Source organism: Anomaloglossus baeobatrachus, chromosome 6 (genome assembly GCF_048569485.1).
Source record: "Anomaloglossus baeobatrachus isolate aAnoBae1 chromosome 6, aAnoBae1.hap1, whole genome shotgun sequence".
NCBI lineage: Eukaryota > Metazoa > Chordata > Amphibia > Anura > Aromobatidae > Anomaloglossus > Anomaloglossus baeobatrachus.
Genome location: NC_134358.1, coordinates 4,079,292 through 4,099,940, shown reverse-complemented (window position 1 = coordinate 4,099,940; position 20,649 = coordinate 4,079,292).

The window sequence follows — 20,649 nt, the reverse complement described above, 5'->3', positions numbered from 1 at the left end:
AGCAGAGGAGTGACGTGTAGTCTGTCAGTAGGAGCAGAGGAGTGAAGTGCAGTCTGTCAGTACGAGCAGAGGAGTGAAGTGCAGTCTGTCAGTAGGAGCAGAGGAGTGAAGTGCAGTCTGTCAGTAGGAGCAGAGGAGTGAAGTGTAGTCTGTCAGTAGGAGCAGAGGAGTGAAGTGCAGTCTGTCAGTAGGAGCAGAGGAGTGAAGTGTAGTCTGTCAGTAGGAGCAGAGGAGTGAAGTGCAGTCTGTCAGTAGGAGCAGAGGAGTGAAGTGTAGTCTGTCAGTAGGAGCAGAGGAGTGAAGTGTAGTCTGTCAGTAGGAGCAGAGGAGTGAAGTGCAGTCTGTCAGTAGGAGCAGAGGAGTGAAGTGCAGTCTGTCAGTAGGAGTAGAGGAGTGAAGTGTAGTCTGTCAGTAGGAGCAGAGGAGTGAAGTGTAGTCTGTCAGTAGGAGCAGAGGAGTGAAGTGCAGTCTGTCAGTAGGAGCAGAGGAGTGAAGTGCAGTCTGTCAGTAGGAGCAGAGGAGTGAAGTGCAGTCTGTCAGTAGGAGCAGAGGAGTGAAGTGCAGTCTGTCAGTAGGAGCAGAGGAGTGAAGTGCAGTCTGTCAGTAGGAGCAGAGGAGTGAAGTGCAGTCTGTCAGTAGGAGCAGAGGAGTGAAGTGCAGTCTGTCAGTAGGAGCAGAGGAGTGAAGTGCAGTCTGTCAGTAGGAGCAGAGGAGTGAAGTGTAGTCTGTCAGTAGGAGCAGAGGAGTGAAGTGCAGTCTGTCAGTAGGAGCAGAGGAGTGAAGTGCAGTCTGTCAGTAGGAGCAGAGGAGTGAAGTGTAGTCTGTCAGTAGGAGCAGAGGAGTGAAGTGCAGTCTGTCAGTAGGAGCAGAGGAGTGAAGTGCAGTCTGTCAGTAGGAGCAGAGGAGTGAAGTGCAGTCTGTCAGTAGGAGCAGAGGAGTGAAGTGCAGTCTGTCAGTAGGAGCAGAGGAGTGAAGTGCAGTCTGTCAGTAGGAGCAGAGGAGTGAAGTGCAGTCTGTCAGTAGGAGCAGAGGAGTGAAGTGCAGTCTGTCAGTAGGAGCAGAGGAGTGAAGTGCAGTCTGTCAGTAGGAGCAGAGGAGTGAAGTGCAGTCTGTCAGTAGGAGCAGAGGAGTGAAGTGTAGTCTGTCAGTAGGAGCAGAGGAGTGAAGTGCAGTCTGTCAGTAGGAGCAGAAGAGTGAAGTGCAGTCTGTCAGTAGGAGCAGAGGAGTGAAGTGCAGTCTGTCAGTAGGAGCAGAGGAGTGAAGTGCAGTCTGTCAGTAGGAGCAGAGGAGTGAAGTGTAGTCTGTCAGTAGGAGCAGAGGAGTGAAGTGTAGTCTGTCAGTAGGAGCAGACGAGTGAAGTGTAGTCTGTCAGTAGGAGCAGAGGAGTGAAGTGCAGTCTGTCAGTAGGAGCAGAGGAGTGAAGTGCAGTCTGTCAGTAGGAGCAGAGGAGTGAAGTGTAGTCTGTCAGTAGGAGCAGAGGAGTGAAGTGCAGTCTGTCAGTAGGAGCAGAGGAGTGAAGTGCAGTCTGTCAGTAGGAGCAGAGGAGTGAAGTGCAGTCTGTCAGTAGAAGCAGAGGAGTGAAGTGCAGTCTGTCAGTAGGAGCAGAGGAGTGAAGTGCAGTCTGTCAGTAGGAGCAGAGGAGTGAAGTGCAGTCTGTCAGTAGGAGCAGAGGAGTGAAGTGCAGTCTGTCAGTAGGAGCAGAGGAGTGAAGTGCAGTCTGTCAGTAGGAGCAGAGGAGTGAAGTGCAGTCTGTCAGTAGGAGCAGAGGAGTGAAGTGTAGTCTGTCAGTAGGAGCAGAGGAGTGAAGTGCAGTCTGTCAGTAGGAGCAGAGGAGTGAAGTGCAGTCTGTCAGTAGGAGCAGAGGAGTGAAGTGTAGTCTGTCAGTAGGAGCAGAGGAGTGAAGTGCAGTCTGTCAGTAGGAGCAGAGGAGTGAAGTGCAGTCTGTCAGTAGGAGCAGAGGAGTGAAGTGTAGTCTGTCAGTAGGAGCAGAGGAGTGAAGTGCAGTCTGTCAGTAGGAGCAGAGGAGTGAAGTGCAGTCTGTCAGTAGGAGCAGAGGAGTGAAGTGTAGTCTGTCAGTAGGAGCAGAGGAGTGAAGTGCAGTCTGTCAGTAGGAGCAGAGGAGTGAAGTGCAGTCTGTCAGTAGGAGCAGAGGAGTGAAGTGCAGTCTGTCAGTAGGAGCAGAGGAGTGAAGTGCAGTCTGTCAGTAGGAGCAGAGGAGTGAAGTGTAGTCTGTCAGTAGGAGCAGAGGAGTGAAGTGCAGTCTGTCAGTAGGAGCAGAGGAGTGAAGTGCAGTCTGTCAGTAGGAGCAGAGGAGTGAAGTGTAGTCTGTCAGTAGGAGCAGAGGAGTGAAGTGCAGTCTGTCAGTAGGAGCAGAGGAGTGAAGTGCAGTCTGTCAGTAGGAGCAGAGGAGTGAAGTGCAGTCTGCGTGAGGCAGAGGAGGAGAGTGGTAGTGGGTTGAGACAGTGAAGAGAGAGAAGTTTCCTGGTGGAGATCCTGGGGTCTAGTTAGGCCCAGGTGACACCACAGACAGAGAAGAAAGGATTCCAGGGCCACGGAAGGGCATATTTGCTCGTGGCCTGTTCCACTAAGAAGATCGGGTGGAGGGATCTGGCTGCATTCGGGGACGGTCCCCAGACTGAGGGAAGAAAGACATTTCCTCATAATGTAACACCGAGGCACAGGGTGGTTGCAAGCGCCCAGGGCCACCACCTGCCACAGATCCCCTGGGAAGAGGTGGAGATTCCTGTAAGGCGAGTCCTCTTCACCAGATTTTGGGAATTGGCCGAGACTAGTTCATCTACCAAAGTCGAGGCTAAGAAGTCAGCCAAGGAAAGAGACATAAAAGTGGTGCACCGGTATTAACCCTAAGAATTACCTGGGATTGGCGGAGGCACCGGATAGTGGATTCCAGCACTCCAGCGGCAACCAGTCTGCTGCAGCCCTGGCCACAGTGAGTAAAGACCTTGAAACTGCACCCCCTGGCGTCGCCTCCCTTTTGTTCTACACCGCACCACCATTGCATAGACTTTCATAAGCACCAACGGTTGCCCCGGGGTACCGCTCCACCTATGGGGAGCAGAACCATCCCAGCTGCCGTTACATCAGCCCCGGAGGCCCTATCCAGCAGCGGCGGCTCCATAGCCGCAATCCACAGGTGGCGTCACAAATCTCCCATAAACTTTAATTATAATCACCACCCCCACAGTCGTCATATTATTTGACCCCGCCAGGGTCACAGAGTTGGGCGCTGCCACCGCTGACTACCCCTGGACTAGTCCGGCCCGGCACCGAGTGTCCGAGAGCCCTGGGGTGGGCAAGTCAGAGTCCTGACCACAGGAGCTTACACTCTATAGATACAGGAGCAGGAGGAGTCCTGACAACAGGAGCTTACACTCTATAGATACAGGAGGAGGAGGAGTCCTGACAACAGGAGCTTACACTCTATAGATACAGGAGGAGGAGGAGTCCTGACAACAGGAGCTTACACTCTATACATACAGGAGGAGGAGGAGTCCTGACCACAGGAGCTTACACTCTATACATACAGGAGGAGGAGGAGTCCCGACCACAGGAGCTTACACTCTATAGATACAGGAGGAGGAGGAGTCCTGACCACAGGAGCTTACACTCTATACATACAGGAGGAGGAGGAGTCCTGACCACAGGAGCTTACACTCTATAGATACAGGAGGAGGAGGAGTCCTGACCACAGGAGCTTACACTCTATAGATACAGGAGCAGGAGGAGTCCTGACAACAGGAGCTTACACTCTATAGATACAGGAGGAGGAGGAGTCCTGACCACAGGAGCTTACACTCTATAGATACAGGAGCAGGAGGAGTCCTGACAACAGGAGCTTACACTCTATAGATACAGGAGCAGGAGGAGTCCTGACAACAGGAGCTTACACTCTATAGATACAGGAGGAGGAGGAGTCCTGACCACAGGAGCTTACACTCTATAGATACAGGAGCAGGAGGAGTCCTGACAACAGGAGCTTACACTCTATAGATACAGGAGCAGGAGGAGTCCTGACAACAGGAGCTTACACTCTATACATACAGGAGAAGGAGGAGTCCTGACCACAGGAGCTTACACTCTATACATACAGGAGGAGGAGGAGTCCTGACCACAGGAGCTTACACTCTATACATACAGGAGGAGGAGGAGTCCTGACCACAGGAGCTTACACTCTATACATACAGGAGGAGGAGGAGTCCTGACAACAGGAGCTTACACTCTATAGATACAGGAGGAGGAGGAGTCCTGACAACAGGAGCTTACACTCTATACATACAGGAGAAGGAGGAGTCCTGACCACAGGAGCTTACACTCTATACATACAGGAGGAGTCCTGACCACAGGAGCTTACACTCTATACATACAGGAGGAGGAGGAGTCCCGACCACAGGAGCTTACACTCTATAGATACAGGAGCAGGAGGAGTCCTGACAACAGGAGCTTACACTCTATACATACAGGAGGAGGAGGAGTCCCGACCACAGGGGCTCACACTCTATACATACAGGAGAAGGAGGAGTCCTGACCACAGGAGCTTACACTCTATAGATACAGGAGGAGGAGGAGTCCTGACAACAGGAGCTTACACTCTATACATACAGGAGAAGGAGGAGTCCTGACCACAGGAGCTTACACTCTATACATACAGGAGGAGGAGGAGTCCTGACCACAGGAGCTTACACTCTATACATACAGGAGGAGGAGGAGTCCTGACCACAGGAGCTTACACTCTATAGATACAGGAGCAGGAGGAGTCCTGACAACAGGAGCTTACACTCTATACATACAGGAGGAGGAGGAGTCCTGACCACAGGAGCTTACACTCTATAGATACAGGAGGAGGAGGAGTCCTGACCACAGGAGCTTACACTCTATACATACAGGAGGAGGAGGAGTCCCGACCACAGGAGCTTACACTCTATAGATACAGGAGGAGGAGGAGTCCTGACCACAGGAGCTTACACTCTATACATACAGGAGGAGGAGGAGTCCTGACCACAGGAGCTTACACTCTATACATACAGGAGGGGGAGGAGTCCTGACCACAGGAGCTTACACTCTATACATACAGGAGGAGTCTGACCACAGGAGCTTACACTCTATACATACAGGAGGAGGAGTCCTGACCACAGGAGCTTACACTCTATACATACAGGAGGAGGAGGAGTCCTGACCACAGGAGCTTACACTCTATACATACAGGAGGAGGAGGAGTCCTGACCACAGGAGCTCACACTCTATACATACAGGAGGAGGAGGAGTCCTGACCACAGGAGCTTACACTCTATAGATACAAGAGGAGGAGGAGTCCTGACAACAGGAGCTTACACTCTATACATACAGGAGGAGCAGGAGGAGTCCTGACAACAGGAGCTTACACTCTATAGATACAGGAGGAGGAGGAGTCCTGACAACAGGAGCTTACACTCTATACATACAGGAGAAGGAGGAGTCCTGACCACAGGAGCTTACACTCTATACATACAGGAGGAGGAGGAGTCCTGACCACAGGAGCTTACACTCTATAGATACAGGAGGAGGAGGAGTCCCGACCACAGGGGCTCACACTCTATACATACAGGAGAAGGAGGAGTCCTGACCACAGGAGCTTACACTCTATACATACAGGAGGAGGAGGAGTCCTGACCACAGGAGCTTACACTCTATACATACAGGAGGAGGAGGAGTCCTGACCACAGGAGCTTACACTCTATACATACAGGAGGGGGAGGAGTCCTGACCACAGGAGCTTACACTCTATACATGCAGGAGGAGTCTGACCACAGGAGCTTACACTCTATACATACAGGAGGAGGAGTCCTGACCACAGGAGCTTACACTCTATACATACAGGAGGAGGAGGAGTCCTGACCACAGGAGCTTACACTCTATACATACAGGAGGAGGAGGAGTCCTGACCACAGTAGCTTACACTCTATAGATACAAGAGGAGGAGGAGTCCTGACCACAGGAGCTTACACTCTATAGATACAGGAGGAGGAGGAGTCCTGACCACAGGAGCTTACACTCTATAGATACAGGAGGAGGAGGAGGAGTCCTGACCACAGGAGCTTACACTCTATAGATACAGGAGGAGGAGGAGTCCTGACCACAGGAGCTTACACTCTATACATACAGGAGGAGTCTGACCACAGGAGCTCACACTCTATACATACAGGAGGAGGAGGAGTCCTGACCACAGGAGCTTACACTATACACTGTGTGCAGAATTATTAGGCAAGTTGTTTGTTAGAGGATTTTTTTATTATTGATCAACAACTCAATCAACCCAAAAGCCTCATAAATATCAAAGCTTAATATTTTTGGCAGTTGGAGGGGTTTTTTAGCTTTGCCTTTCTGTGCAGAATTATTAGGCAACTTAATACAAACCAAATCTATTCCCATCTCACTTGTTTATTGTCACCAGGTAACCAATATAACTGCACAAAATATAGAAATAAACATTTCTGACATGCAAAAACAAAACCCAAAAAATGAGTGCCCAATATCGCCCCCTCTCTTTCTGATGACACTCAGCAGCCACCATCCATAGATTCTGTCATTGCTTCATCTGTTTACCATCAACATTGCGTGCAGCAGCCACCGCAGCCTCCAGCCACCACAGCCTCCAGCCACCACAGCCTCCAGCAACCACAGCCTCCAGCCACCACAGCCTCCAGACACTGCTCCCAAAGGTGGACTGTTTTCCCTCCATGTAGTTCTCACATTTTATGATGGACCACAGGTTCTCTATGGGGTTCAGATCAGGTGAACAAGGGGGCCATGTCATTATTTTTTCATCTTTTAGCCCTTTACTGGCCGGCCACGCTGTGGAGTAGTTGGATGCATGTGATGGAGCATTGTCCTGCATGAAAATCATGTTTTTCTTGAACGATATCGACTTCTTCTTGTACCACTGCTTGAAAAAGTTGTCTTCCAGAAACTGGCAGTAGGTCTGGGAGTTGAGCTTCCTCCATCCTCAACCTGAAAGGGTCCTACAAGTTGATCTTTGATGATCCCAGCCCATACCAGTGCCCACCTCCATCTTGCTGGCGTCTGAGTCGGAGTGGAACTCTCTGCCCTTTACTGATCCAGCCTCTGGCCCAGCCATCTGCCCATCAAAAGTCACTCTCACTTCATTAGTCCATAAAACCTGTGAAGAATCAGTCTTCAGATATCTCTTGGCCCAGTCTTGAGGTTTTATCTTGTTTCTTGGTCAGAGGTGGTGGTTGTCATGATGTATGTGCTTTTCTCCATCCCATATTTTTGTATAAGATGCCATGTGATGTATTTTACCTTCTCACTGTATTTGCTGTAATACTATGTGAGGATGTGATGTCACTTTCCTTTGGTTGTACTTACTGAACACTTTGAAATGTCTTGGGATGTAAGTAACCATACCTTCCCCCCATCTCCTGTGTCTCTGGGCCCATAATGTAATTATCTCTTGTCCACACAGCCAGGGGAACTTCCCATTGTTTCGTAAGCAGTGGATAACGCCAACTACACAAACCTGTAGACATCTCGGAGCCAACCTTCTAGAATCTTCTAGTGGGCCCAACCATTGCATAGACCCCTACCCTTGAGGGGCGGGCCCACGCGCTCAGACAATACACTCCTGTTTCTAAGTGCAGTTGGGAGCTGAGCTTTGAAGAGGAAGGAAGCGAGATCTGATTCTGCGGACAGATCTCGCCGTCCAGTGGATTGTGTGGGATTTCTGGGACTCTGAAAAGGACTATTACGTCGTGATCTGGCACTTTGGATTATCGGGAGGTGCCCCCGAATCTGTTTTATTTGGACTTGTCGTGTGCTGTTCCTGTATTCCTGTTAGTAAACCTGTTGGATCGTTCCTCGGCCTGTTGTCTCTCCTTGTTCTGCTGTACACCCCGTCACAAACTGATGGCAGCGGTGGGATCAGAGCAGAAGGAATGGAGGACAACGGCCCATCAACAGCTGGAACCAGAACCTCACAGTACAAGAACTGGACTGCGGTGAACCTACAAACAAAGGCCCGTGAAATGGGAGTCAGCTACAAGGGACTCTCCAAGGAGCAGCTGATTGAGGCGTTTGAAGGAGTTTGCTCGCAAAATGACGCTGAGGAAGGATCCTCCCAGCAAACGGAAGAAAGACGGCAGCCGGAGGTAAATACCCAAAAAAAGTCAGTGGGTTGTGTGGTACGAGGAGGAGATGGCCTTGCTGGGAGAGGAGACCACCATAGAATATAAGATGGAGGTCATGCATGGAGCTAAAGAGAAGGAGCGCAGGATGGAGGAGATGGCATTGCTGGATAAGCAGCTCGCTGTGGAAGCCGCTAGAGGTTCCAGACAGACTGTAACCCCAGCACCCACCATGTGGGAACTTCCCAGAGTGTCCCGCAAAGACTTCAAGCAGTTTAATGAGGCTGCTGGTAAAATTGAGGGCTTCTTCCAGGACTTTGAGCATGAGTGTCGATTAATGGAAGTCCCAGAAAGGGAGCGCGTCCGGCATCTGGTTGGGCTCTTAGAGGGTGGAGCTGCCGCAGCCTATAGAGCTATGGACCCTCGGTGGAACGGTGGAACTGTGAGTATGTGGATATTAAACAGACTATTCTAGAACATTATGCTGTAACGCCAGACACTTACAGGACTCAGTTCCGTACTTTAGCATGTGATGAGAAAGTGTCTTTCAAAATGTATGCCCACAAACTCAAACATCTGTGGCATTGTTGACTGGAGGCAGAGGAGGCCTTAACCTTGCAGACCGTCCTCCAGGTCCTCCTAAAAGAGCAGTTTTACTTCAAGTGCCCCGCTGAGATCCGGGAATGGGTGCGTGAAAGGAGACCAGCCACTGTGGAGGAAGCTGCAGCTCTAGCTGATGAGGCTCTCACCATCAAGCCTCAGTGGAAAAAACTACTACTCAGTGAGAAAAAAACCACCAGCCCCCCAACGCTGGCGGCCCCTGGTCCTTCTGGCCCCAATGTTCACCATCACCCTAGACCGTCAACTCATGGGGACCTTCGTGTGACTGTGCCTCGCATTACTCCTGCTCCACCTTTGGGAATACGACGTGGAGGAAGAATCCCAGAGTGCAGATGTTATGGGTGTGGGCAGCCTGGGCACATGCAATTCCAATGTTCAGGTGTTCGGAGACAGAACAGCTACAGACCGCCTTTGCCTGTTCATTATCTACAGACACCTTCACCAGGAGAAGAGCTGGATTCTGTGCCTGATGACTTGCCAAGTGACTCTGATATCCTGGCTCCCCTACCCGGAGTCTATGGGGTGCGAGCTCCAGCCACCTGTTCTTCTGATCTTCAGCACAAACATCTACAGGAGGTCGTGCTGGATGGCCAAAAAGTTGTTGGCTTCCGTGACACTGGGGCTTTCCTCACCATTGCCGATCCCCGAGTAATTCAACCAGAAGCAATTCAAAAGGGACCAGGAATTGCCATTGAACTGGCAGGAGGTACCCAGAGATATATTTCAAGAGCGAGTGTGACCCTGGATGATGGCTTTGGGGCAAAACAATGTGTGGTCGGTGTGATGAGCGGCCTTCCTGCAGACATTCTTCTAGGAAATGATGTGGGGAATCTTCATTGCCACTTTGTCGGTGCGGTAACCAGAAGTCAAGCCAAGAGAGCAGCCCATGTGGACGTGTACAACCCATCCATGGAAATGAGGCCACCAGAACTGCCATTACAGCCGGTGAGTGATTCTTCTTGTGGGGATAATATGAATGTTACTTGGGATAAAGTTCAGTTTAGACAAGAGGTAGAGACTGACCCCACCCTTGCTAGTTTTAGAGCTCAAGCTGAAATAGGGCAGCTAGGGGAGAACGGAGAAAGAATTATCAGAGAAAATGGACTTCTATATCGGGTTGCCAATGCCGACTCCCTAGATAAGCCCTGGACTTATAGCAAACAGCTGATTGTACAGAATTCCCCTATTACACCTGGCTCATGACATTCCTACGGCTGGCCATCAAGGCAAAACCCGCACCGAGACGATTGACTCAAATTTTCTATTGGCCTGGAATTTCTCAAGCAGTGGCACATTTCTGCCGAACTTGTGACATATGTCAGCGTAGAGGGCGACCCGGAGATCACCCAAAGGCACCCCTGCAACCACTCCCTATAATAGAAGAACCCTTTCAAAGAGTAGCTGTTGATATCATTGGACCTCTGGCTAAACCAAGTAAATCTGGAAAGCAGTACATTCTCACTGTTGTGGACTATGCCACCCGATATCCAGAAGCCGTGGCCTTGTCAAGTATTTCTGCAGCCAAGGTGGCCGAGGCCTTGGTTATTATTTTTACCAGAGTAGGATTCCCCAGTGAGATCTTGTCGGACCAAGGCTCCCAGTTTATGTCAGAGTTGGTCCAGTGTCTGTGGTGGACTTGTGGAGTACGAGCAATCCGAACGACCCCGTATCATCCCCAAACAAATGGATTTTGTGAACGATTCAATGGCACTCTGAAGAATATGCTGAGGGCCTTCATGGACCGAGATTCAGACTGGGAGAAGTACCTACCCCATCTCTTGTTTGCCTATCGGGAAGTTCCCCAGGAGCCCACTGGGTTCTCCCCCTTTGAACTACTCTATGGAAGAAAGGTCCGAGGACCCTTAACCCTGCTCAAGGAATACTGGGAGGGGCAAGTTGAAGATACAGGAGCCCCTGTTGTCCCTTATGTCCTAAAGCTGCGAGAAACCCTGGCCCAACTTGCTAGTTTTGCCCAGAGTCATTTGCGTATGGCTCAAACCAGACAGAAGACATGGTATGACCGTAAAGCACGCTATCGGGAGTTTGTAGAAGGACAACAAGTCTTAATGATTGTTCCCCATCGGCAGAATAAACTGCAGACCACATGGGAGGGTCCCTTCCGGGTTCTCAGAAAACTGAATGATACCAAATACTTTCTTGCTTTAGATGATCAGGGGCTAAGGCAAAAGACTGTCCATGTGAATATGATTAAGGAGTATCATGACCGGAACATCAATGATAGCAAGCTGTCGGTTGGCTTCAGAAGATGGTCAAGAGGATGAGGACTCTCTACCTGATCTCGTGGAAGCAGCGAGAGCCCCATCCACTGTGGAACAGGTTCCCCTGGGAGATCACCTGGATTCCTTACAGAAAATCCAGATGCTGGAAGTGCTTCAACAGAGACGGGCTGCTTTCTCATCCCGACCAGGTCGAACCACCGTCACCCAACATCCTGTGGACACTCAGGGCATCCGTCCCATACAACAGGCTCCTTACCGGGTACCTGAATCAGTTCGAAACACCATACAGCATGAGCTGGAGGAGATGTTACAGCTTGGGGTAATCCAGGCCTCCCATAGCCCTTGGGCCTCCCCTGTGGTGTTAGTACCCAAGAAGGATGGGAGTACTCGATTTTGTGTGGACTATCGGCGACTAAACGACCATACCGTCAGCGATCCTTACCCAATGCCTCGTATTGACGAACTTCTAGACCGACTGGCTGGGTCCCGATATGTCACTACCTTGGATCTCAGTAAGGGATACTGGCAGATCCCTCTAACGGAGGAAGGGAGAGAACGGTCCGCTTTTATAACCCCCTTTGGTCTGTATGAATTTCTAAGCATGCCTTTTGGAATGAAAAATGCCCCGGCCACCTTCCAGAGAATGGTGGACCAGATCCTCCGGGGATGTGGTGACTTTGCTTGTGCCTACTTGGATGACATCGCCGTCTTCAGCCACACGTGGGAGGAACATCTGCATCAAGTAGCCGTTATTCTGGACCTAATTCTTGCAGCAGACCTAACCATTCGACCCGATAAATGCCAATTGGGGATGGGGGAAGTCCAGTACCTAGGGCATAGAGTGGGAGGAGGGAAGCTCCGTCCTGAGCCTGCCAAAATCCAGGCTATTAGAGACTGGCCTGTACCCCAAACTAAGAAACCACTTATGGCTTTTCTGGGCACTGCCAGTTATTACCGAAAATTTGTTTCTCATTTCAGCTCTGTGGCCAAGCCTCTTACCGACCTGACCAAGAAAACGATGCCCCGGCTGGTGATCTGGACTCCAGCCTGTGATGAGGCTTTTAACCAGCTGAAGGACGCCTTGGTCTGCGACCCTGTTCTGGCTGCTCCAGACTACAAGAGGAGATTCATTGTGCAAACAGATGCCTCTTCTTATGGACTGGGAACTGTACTCAGCCAGGTGAATGCAGCTGGGGAGGAGCACCCCATCGCCTATCTCAGCCGGAAACTGCTGGACCGAGAAGTGGCCTATGCAACTGTTGAGAAGGAATGTCTGGCTGTAGTGTGGGCCCTTAAGAAACTACGGCCGTATCTGTATGGACGGGAATTCACTGTGGTTACTGATCACAATCCCCTCACCTGGCTGAACAGAGTCTCTGGGGACAATGGACGCTTACTACGATGGAGCCTGGCTCTTCAACCCTATAACTTTACCATACAATATAGAAGAGGCAGCCAACACCAAAATGCAGATGGACTGTCCAGGCAAGAGGAGCCTTGAGTCCTGTCAGCCATGCCTGCGTGTACTTAACCAGCGACCTGTAGAGGTCCCTAGTACGTACACAAGTTGGGAGGGAAAGGGATTGTCATGATGTATGTGCTTTTCTCCATCCCATATTTTTGTATAAGATGCCATGTGATGTATTTTACCTTCTCACTGTATTTGCTGTAATACTATGTCAGGATGTGATGTCACTTTCCTTTGGTTGTACTTACTGAACACTTTGAAATGTCTTGGGATGTAAGTAACCATACCTTCCCCCCATCTCCTGTGTCTCTGGGCCCATAATGCAATTATCTCTTGTCCACACAGCCAGGGGAACTTCCCATTGTTTCGTAAGCAGTGGATAACGCCAACTACACAAACCTGTAGACATCTCGGAGCCAACCTTCTAGAATCTTCTAGTGGGCCCAACCATTGCATAGACCCCTACCCTTGAGGGGCGAGCCCACGAGCTCAGACAATACACTCCTGTTTCTAAGTGCAGTTGGGAGCTGAGCTTTGAAGAGGAAGGGAGCGAGATCTGATTCTGCGGACAGATCTCGCCGTCCAGTGGATTGTGTGGGATTTCTGGGACTCTGAAAAGGACTATTACGTCGTGATCTGGCACTTTGGATTATCGGGAGGTGCCCCCGAATCTGTTTTATTTGGACTTGTCGTGTGCTGTTCCTGTATTCCTGTTAGTAAACCTGTTGGATCATCCTTGGCCTGTTGTCTCTCCTTGCACTGCTATACACCCCGTCACAGTGGTTTTTCAGCCTTCCTTACCTTGGCCATGTCCCTGAGTATGGCACACCTTGTGCTTTTTCATACTCCAGTAACGTTTCAGCTCTGAAATATGGCCAAACTGGTGGCAAATGGCATCTTGGCAGCTTCACGCTTGATTTTCCTCAATTCATGGGCAGTTATTTTGCGCCTTTTTTGGCCAACACTCTTCTTGCGACCCTGTTGGCTATTTGCCATGAAACACTTGATTGTTCGGTGATCACGCTTCAAAAGTTTGGCAATTTCAAGACAGCTGCATCCCTCTGCAAGACTCTCACAATATGGACTTTTCAGAGCCCGTCAAATCTCTCTTCTGACCCATTTTGCCAAAGGAAAGGAAGTTGCCTAATAATGAAGCACCCCTTATATAGGGTGTTGTGTCATTACACCGCACCCCTCCTCATTACAGAGAGGCACATCACCGGATTTACTTCATTGGTAGTTGGCTCTCAGCCTATACAGCTTGGAGTAGGACAACATGTATAACAAGTATCATGTGATCACAATACGCATTTGCCTAATAATTCTGCACACAGTGTATAGATACAGGAGGAGGGGGAGGAGTGCTGACCACAGGAGCTTACACTCTATACATACAGGAGGAGTCCTGACCACAGGAGCTCACACTCTATACATACAGGAGGAGTCTGACCACAGGAGCTTACACTCTATACATACAGGAGGAGTCTGACCACAGGAGCTTACACTCTATACATACAGGAGGAATCTGACCACAGGAGCTTACACTCTATACATACAGGAGGAATCTGACCACAGGAGCTTACACTCTATACATACAGGAGGAGTCCTGACCACGGGAGCTTACACTCTATACATACAGGAGGAGTCTGACCACAGGAGCTTACACTCTATAGATACAGGAGGAGGGGGAGGAGTGCTGACCACAGGATCTTACACTCTATACATACAGGAGGAGTCCTGACCACAGGAGCTCACACTCTATACATACAGGAGGAGTCCTGACCACAGGAGCTCACACTCTATACATACAAGAGGAGTCTGACCACAGGAGCTTACACTCTATACATACAGGAGGAGTCTGACCACAGGAGCTTACACTCTATACATACAGGAGGGGGGTACTGAGTGACACCGGTGTATGTAGCTCATACTCCCTATGGCTTTATACAGAGGTGGTTGCTTTAGTAATGGATCCCTGGCGCGTCTCCCTTCTTACACATCAGTAATGTCTCTGAGCCAAGTTGCTGCTCTATAACTGTTGGGGCTGAAAAGGAGCAGAAGTGACGGCGCCCGCTGAGCTGCTATTTGTAATGAATTACAGCTGTACAGTGGAGCAATAAATCAGGATGATGGAACCTGCGCCCAGCACCAGGACCACAGGGGTTAATTTTTCAGGTTTCATCTTCAGACCAATGAAGATATTTAGGAGAAAGCAGAATAAAAAATATAGAATTAAAGTATCTCTGTGCAGAGAGCGAACCCTGTGTAATGAGAACTTGCTCGGGTGCTCAGTACTCATAACTAGTGATGAGTGGGCACTGCCATGCTCAGGTGCTCAGTACTGGTAACTAGTGATGAGCGGACACTACCATGCTCAGGGGTTCTCTACTGGTAACTAGTGATGAGCGGGCACTACCATGCTCGGGTGCTCGGTACTGGTAACTAGTGATGAGTGGGCACTACCATGCTCAGGTGCTCAGTACTGGTAACTAGTGATGAGCGGGCACTACCATGCTCGGGTGCTTTGTACTGGTAACTAGTGATGAGCGGGCACTACCATGCTCGGGTGCTCAGTACTTGTAACTAGTGATGAGTGGGCACTACCATGCTCGGGTGCTCAGTACTGGTAACTAGTGATTTGCGGGCACTACCATGCTCGGGTGCTCAGTACTGGTAACTAGTGATGAGCGGGCACTACCATGCTCAGGTGCTCAGTACTGGTAACTAGTGATGAGCGGGCACTACCATGCTCGGGTGCTCAGTACTGGTAACTAGTGATGAGCGGGCACTACCATGCTCGGGTGCTCAGTACTGGTAACTAGTGATGAGTGGGCACTACCATGCTCGGGTATAGGCCAGGAAAATGCAGATGGATTATGAAGAATGCCAATAGACCTGAACAGTTGATGCGAGAATGCTGTGCAGACGTCAGTCTAGAAGCTATTGTGAGCACCACTCAAGCAGTACCGGTGCAGCGTGAGGAATGAACACCGTTGTGTCCGTTGACTGTAGCAACTACTGTGAAAGCACCAAAACAAGATCATCCTATGTACATCCGACAGTTATGAAAAGAAGCAATCCGGAAAGCTGAATGGGAAGCTCCGATAATTAGCAGAATTCTACCTTATGTGGAACAGAACCGGTTTCTAAGGAAGCGAGAGATACGGAGTCACCAGCAGAAGCTGTCTTATGTAGAGAACAGGCGAAGCTCTACCTCAGCACAGACGGTATCCTGTATAGAAAAAGAGGACAGAAGCAACAGCTAGTACTACCAGCAAGATACCATCAACTGGTCTTCAAAGAGCTACATGAAGACATGGGACTTCTTGGAGTAGAAAGGACTACAAATTTGGTTCGGTAACGGTTCTTCTGGCCGTTCATGCAGAGAGATATCGAGACGTTTGTGACCAGAGAGTGTGGTTGTTTGAAAGATAAGCGTCCTAACACACCAACCTGAGCACCTATGGGCAACATCCAAACAACCTACCCATTTGAGCTGGTTTCAGTTGACTTTTTGCATCTGGAGACGTGTAAAGGTGGATATGAATACATCTTAGTAGTGATGGACCATTTTACTCGAATTGCTCAAGCATATTCAACCACCAATAAGTCTGGCAAGACGGTAGCAGAGAAGATTTTCATTGACTTTGCTCTGAAGTTTGGGCTCCCAACCAGACTACATTATGACCAAGGAAGAGAATTTGAGAACCAGCTCTTTGCCAAGTTAGGAAAATTCTGTAGGATCCAGAGATCTCACACTACACCCTATCATCCTGAGCGTAATGGGCAAGTGGAACGCTTCAACCATACATTATTGTCAATGTTGAGTACGAGCTGACCAGAAAAAGGATTGGAAGAATTCTGTATCGAAAGTGGTGCATGCCTACAACTGTACCAAGAGTGAAGCAACAGGTTATTCACCATTCTTTCTGTTTGGTCGATCTCAAAGATTACCCATTGATATAATGTTCGATACTCCATTTTCAGAGACTTATAAGACATACCCTGACTATGTTCGGAAATGGAAAGAACGAATGGCAAAAGCTTACAACATAGCATCGAAAATAGTTACAGAAGAGCAAAACAAGAGCAAAGAATACTGTGATCGGAAATGTCATGGAGCGGAATTGATACCCGGGTGCTAGTCAGAAACATACGTGAGAAAGGAGGTCCAGGAAAGCTTTGTTCGTACTGGGAAGACAAGGTATATGTGATCAGTAAGAGGATGTCAGACACCAGCGCAGTTTATGAGATCAGACTGGAAGCGGGAGACAACAAAACTAGAATAGTGCATCGGAACCTACTACTACCCTGTGATTACCTCCCACCGCAACAAGACATTCCAGAAATGAATCAACATCGACCAAGAACAGCAGAGAAAATACCACGGATTGAAGATTCTGAGGTGGACGGTGACCTTGAAAGCTCAGATGAAGATCAGACTTTGGCACTTGAAAGTAATCTAAATAGGGAAGCTCCAGAATTTGTACCAAAAAACTCATCGGAGATCCATTTCCAATGTGATGATCAAACACCACATGCTGGAGACATAGATAGGAATCTAGGATCAGGGGAATCATGGGAACATACAGAAATTGATAATCCGACAGAAGATTCAGAACCTACAGATAGAGATCAAAGAGCATTGGAGGAAGTGCTGGAATTGAATTCAGAGGAAGAATCGGTATCAGCGGAACAACCTTACAGGAGGACTTCAACTCGAGAAGTTAGAAGAGCAATGATGCTGACCTATGATACACCAGGTGAACCGAGCAGAGTACCAAGGACTGTTGAGTTGAATCAGGTATCACTGCCTACGATCAGGTAAACCTATGGATCAGGTAAGCCTATGGATCAGGTAAACCTATGGATCAGGTAAGCCTATGGATCAGGTAAACCTATGGATCAGGTAAGCCTATGGATCAGGTAAGCCTATGGATCAGGTAAACCTATGGATCAGGTAAACCTATGGATCAGGTAAGCCTACCTGAGTGGTATCTCAGGGATGTACTTTACCCGAGATTTTACCTGAGTGAATAGACTCCTTGCCTGAACTTAAAAGACTTTGTAATCACAAAGAATGGTAACCGTAGGTGAGACCAGTCAGCCTTAGCTGGGTGAAGACGGACGGAAAGCTCCAGCTGAAGAGATGTTGTTAAGTTGTTTTATGTTTTGCAGGAGATCTACAAGCTAGGTTAGCTAGGATCAGATTGTGGTTAATATTGAACATACAATGTTGTATGATTTTTAGCACCTTTTTCCATATACACAGATAAGGGACAATAACTCCTAGGGTGGGCTAGACCAGAGGTCTCAAACACGCGGCCCCTGAGGCTGCTTTTTGCAGCCCACAGACCCCGTGATGATCAAAGCTCTATGCCAGGAGCTGGCGCCGGCAGGCACAGTACAGTTGAATCATTTGCGGTGCCACGCAGAGCAGCTATCTGCACTACACCAATGGTGACGCGGCCAATCAGATGCAAGGGGGTGATGTCGCTCTATGATGTCACCTCCTTGCATCTGATTGGCCATTGGTATAGTGCTCAGAGCTCCTCTTTGCAGCACCGCAAACAATTCAACTGTACCTGCCGGCTCCTGGCATAGAGCTGCGATCGTCACGGGATCTCTGGGCCACAAACAGCAGGTATGTACGTGCCCACGATCAGAACCCGCTGTGTCCTGCACGCGGCAGGTCCTGACTGCGGGGCCACGAGTCTCCCCTGCAAGAGAATACAGGAGACCGCAGCTGCTCGTACCCACTATCAGGATTCGGGCTGCTGTGATCTCCTCGCTGTATTCTCAGTACGGAGGACACTTCCGACTCTGAAAGCCGCACCGCAGGTCAGTGTCTGCTGCACATTACTATAGGGCGCAAGGATGGGGGACATTACTACAGTGGACAAGATGGGGACAATAATTCAGGGCAAAAGGATGGGGACATTGCTACAGTATGGGGGACTGCGACGGGGAATGCGACAAAGCAGTGAGGGACGCCAGGCCAAGGAACAATCCAAAGGGCTTTATTGGAACCACATAGATAAAGCACCAAACATAAATATAAATCCTTAAAGTCTGCAAGGAGTCCCAACAAAACAAAAGATCCAGGGGCACCTCCTGGTATTCGAACGCCAGGGAAAATATGGCAATGGTCCTTATATGAATTCCTTGAGTCCAACAGGGTGAACAACAAAACACAATACCACGTGGCCACTTATTTCCGATCTGTGACAGTCCATACACAGGCTCTAGGATCCAGTCTCAACTATAGATCCGAGTCCTTCTCCAGCCGAGTACCAACTAACTGACCTAACATGGGTCTCATTATTCTTATCTCCTGGGATCAGCCCCTAAGGTGGGCCCAACTCCGCCTGGACATTTGATGACATTTGATACATGAATGGACTTTAGACTCCTGGCTCTGTTTTGTTTACCAAGTTGTGGATTGGAGAAGTCCCATGCTGAGAAGAACAAACAATCCTCCACCAGTAGTACATACAGGACAGTCAAGGAGAGACAGACTATTACACCATGAGCACAGGCGAAGGAGGGACACACTGTTACAATCCCTTCCCCCCTCAATTTGTGTACGGACTAGTGACTTCAACAGGTCGCTTGTCAAGTACACGTAAACATGGTGGACCTCACTCAGGGCTCCTCCTGCCTGGACAATCCGTCTGCATTTTGGTTTTGGCTGCCCCTTCTATATTGTATGGTGAAGATGTAGGGTTGAATGTTCGGCTCCAGTTTGTATCCTCCTTCACTTAAACTCTGCTTCCTGAACCCACAAATCGGCATTGTAGATCTCCCACATCATTGCCTAGGAGAATGTCTGCAGGAAGGCCGCTCATCACACCGATTATGCATTGTTTTTCCCCAAAGCCATAATCCAGGGTTACACTTGCTCTTGGAATATATCTCTGAGTACCTACAGCCAATTAAATGGCAATTCCTGGTCCCTTTTGCATTGCTTCTGGTTGAATTACTCGGGGATCTGCGATGGTGAGAAAAGCCCCAGTGTCACGAAAACCAACAACTTTTTGGCCATCTAGCACGACCTCCTGTAGATGTTTATGCTGAAGATCATAAGAACGGGCGGCTGTGGCTCGCACTCCATAGACTCCTGGTAGGGAAGTCAACATATCAGAGTCACTTGGCAAATCATCAGAGAGTGAATCCAGCTCTTCTCCTACTTAGTGTCACGTCCCCATCGGAGTCCACTCCTGCGACTTCTGCTCCGATCGCCAGACGACGCCATGTTCCCACCATGGATAGTGCTAGTGATGGGAGAGGAGTCAATGCCGGTGGCTCTGCGGAGCACAGGCTCCGCTCATCCACTAGGCTGGGTTTCCCTGGAACCTGCAGTACCACTGGCTGACTGTAGGTGGCGTGTGTCTAACGGCTGAAGTGGCCAACATTCACCTGCAGCCTATGGGAAGACACCACACCCTTTTTATTCCCTCTCCTGTCACATGATCACTGCCAGTGATAGTTCTGTTCTCCTGGCTCATGTGCTGTTTGTTTGGTGATTCCTGTGCGCTGACCTTGCTTGTGTTTGACTACCCTCCTGCCTGTCGTTTTTGTACCTTGCTGCCAGTTCCGGATTTGACCTCTGCTTTGTCTCCTTACTACGCCCTTGCCTGCCGATTCTGTTCCTGTTTTACATCTCCTAGATTTTGACCCTGCCTGATGACCACGGACTACAGTCTACCACAGGTAGCGATCTCTGAGGCTCTGTGTAATTCCAAACCCCTGTACAGGGGTTAAAGGGTTGCAGAGTTCTTGAGGTCTTGCTTTGTCAGCGGCTTTTTACTAGATTCCCCTTACAGCCAGTCTGAGTCTGTGGCTCCTATCAGGCATTATACTTAGGGTGTCTGTAGATAATGGACAGGCAAAGGTGGTCTGCAGCTGTTCAGCCTCTGAACACCTGGACAGTGAGCTTGCAGATGACCAGGCTGCCCACATTGATAACATCTGCGCTGCGTCTCACTCCTTCCAGTTTGCTTTCTGGAGAAGTAGGTAGGAGACCTTGGCGACTGATAGGGAGGTGCAGGTGCTGGAGGTGGTTGTCGATTTGGAGGATGACTCCACTGGATAGATGGGCATGTGGCCCGCAGATGCCCGGGATGCCCGCAGCTGTAACATCTTCGCTCTTCTACTTTCTCTCCTCGTTGCATTCCAGAAA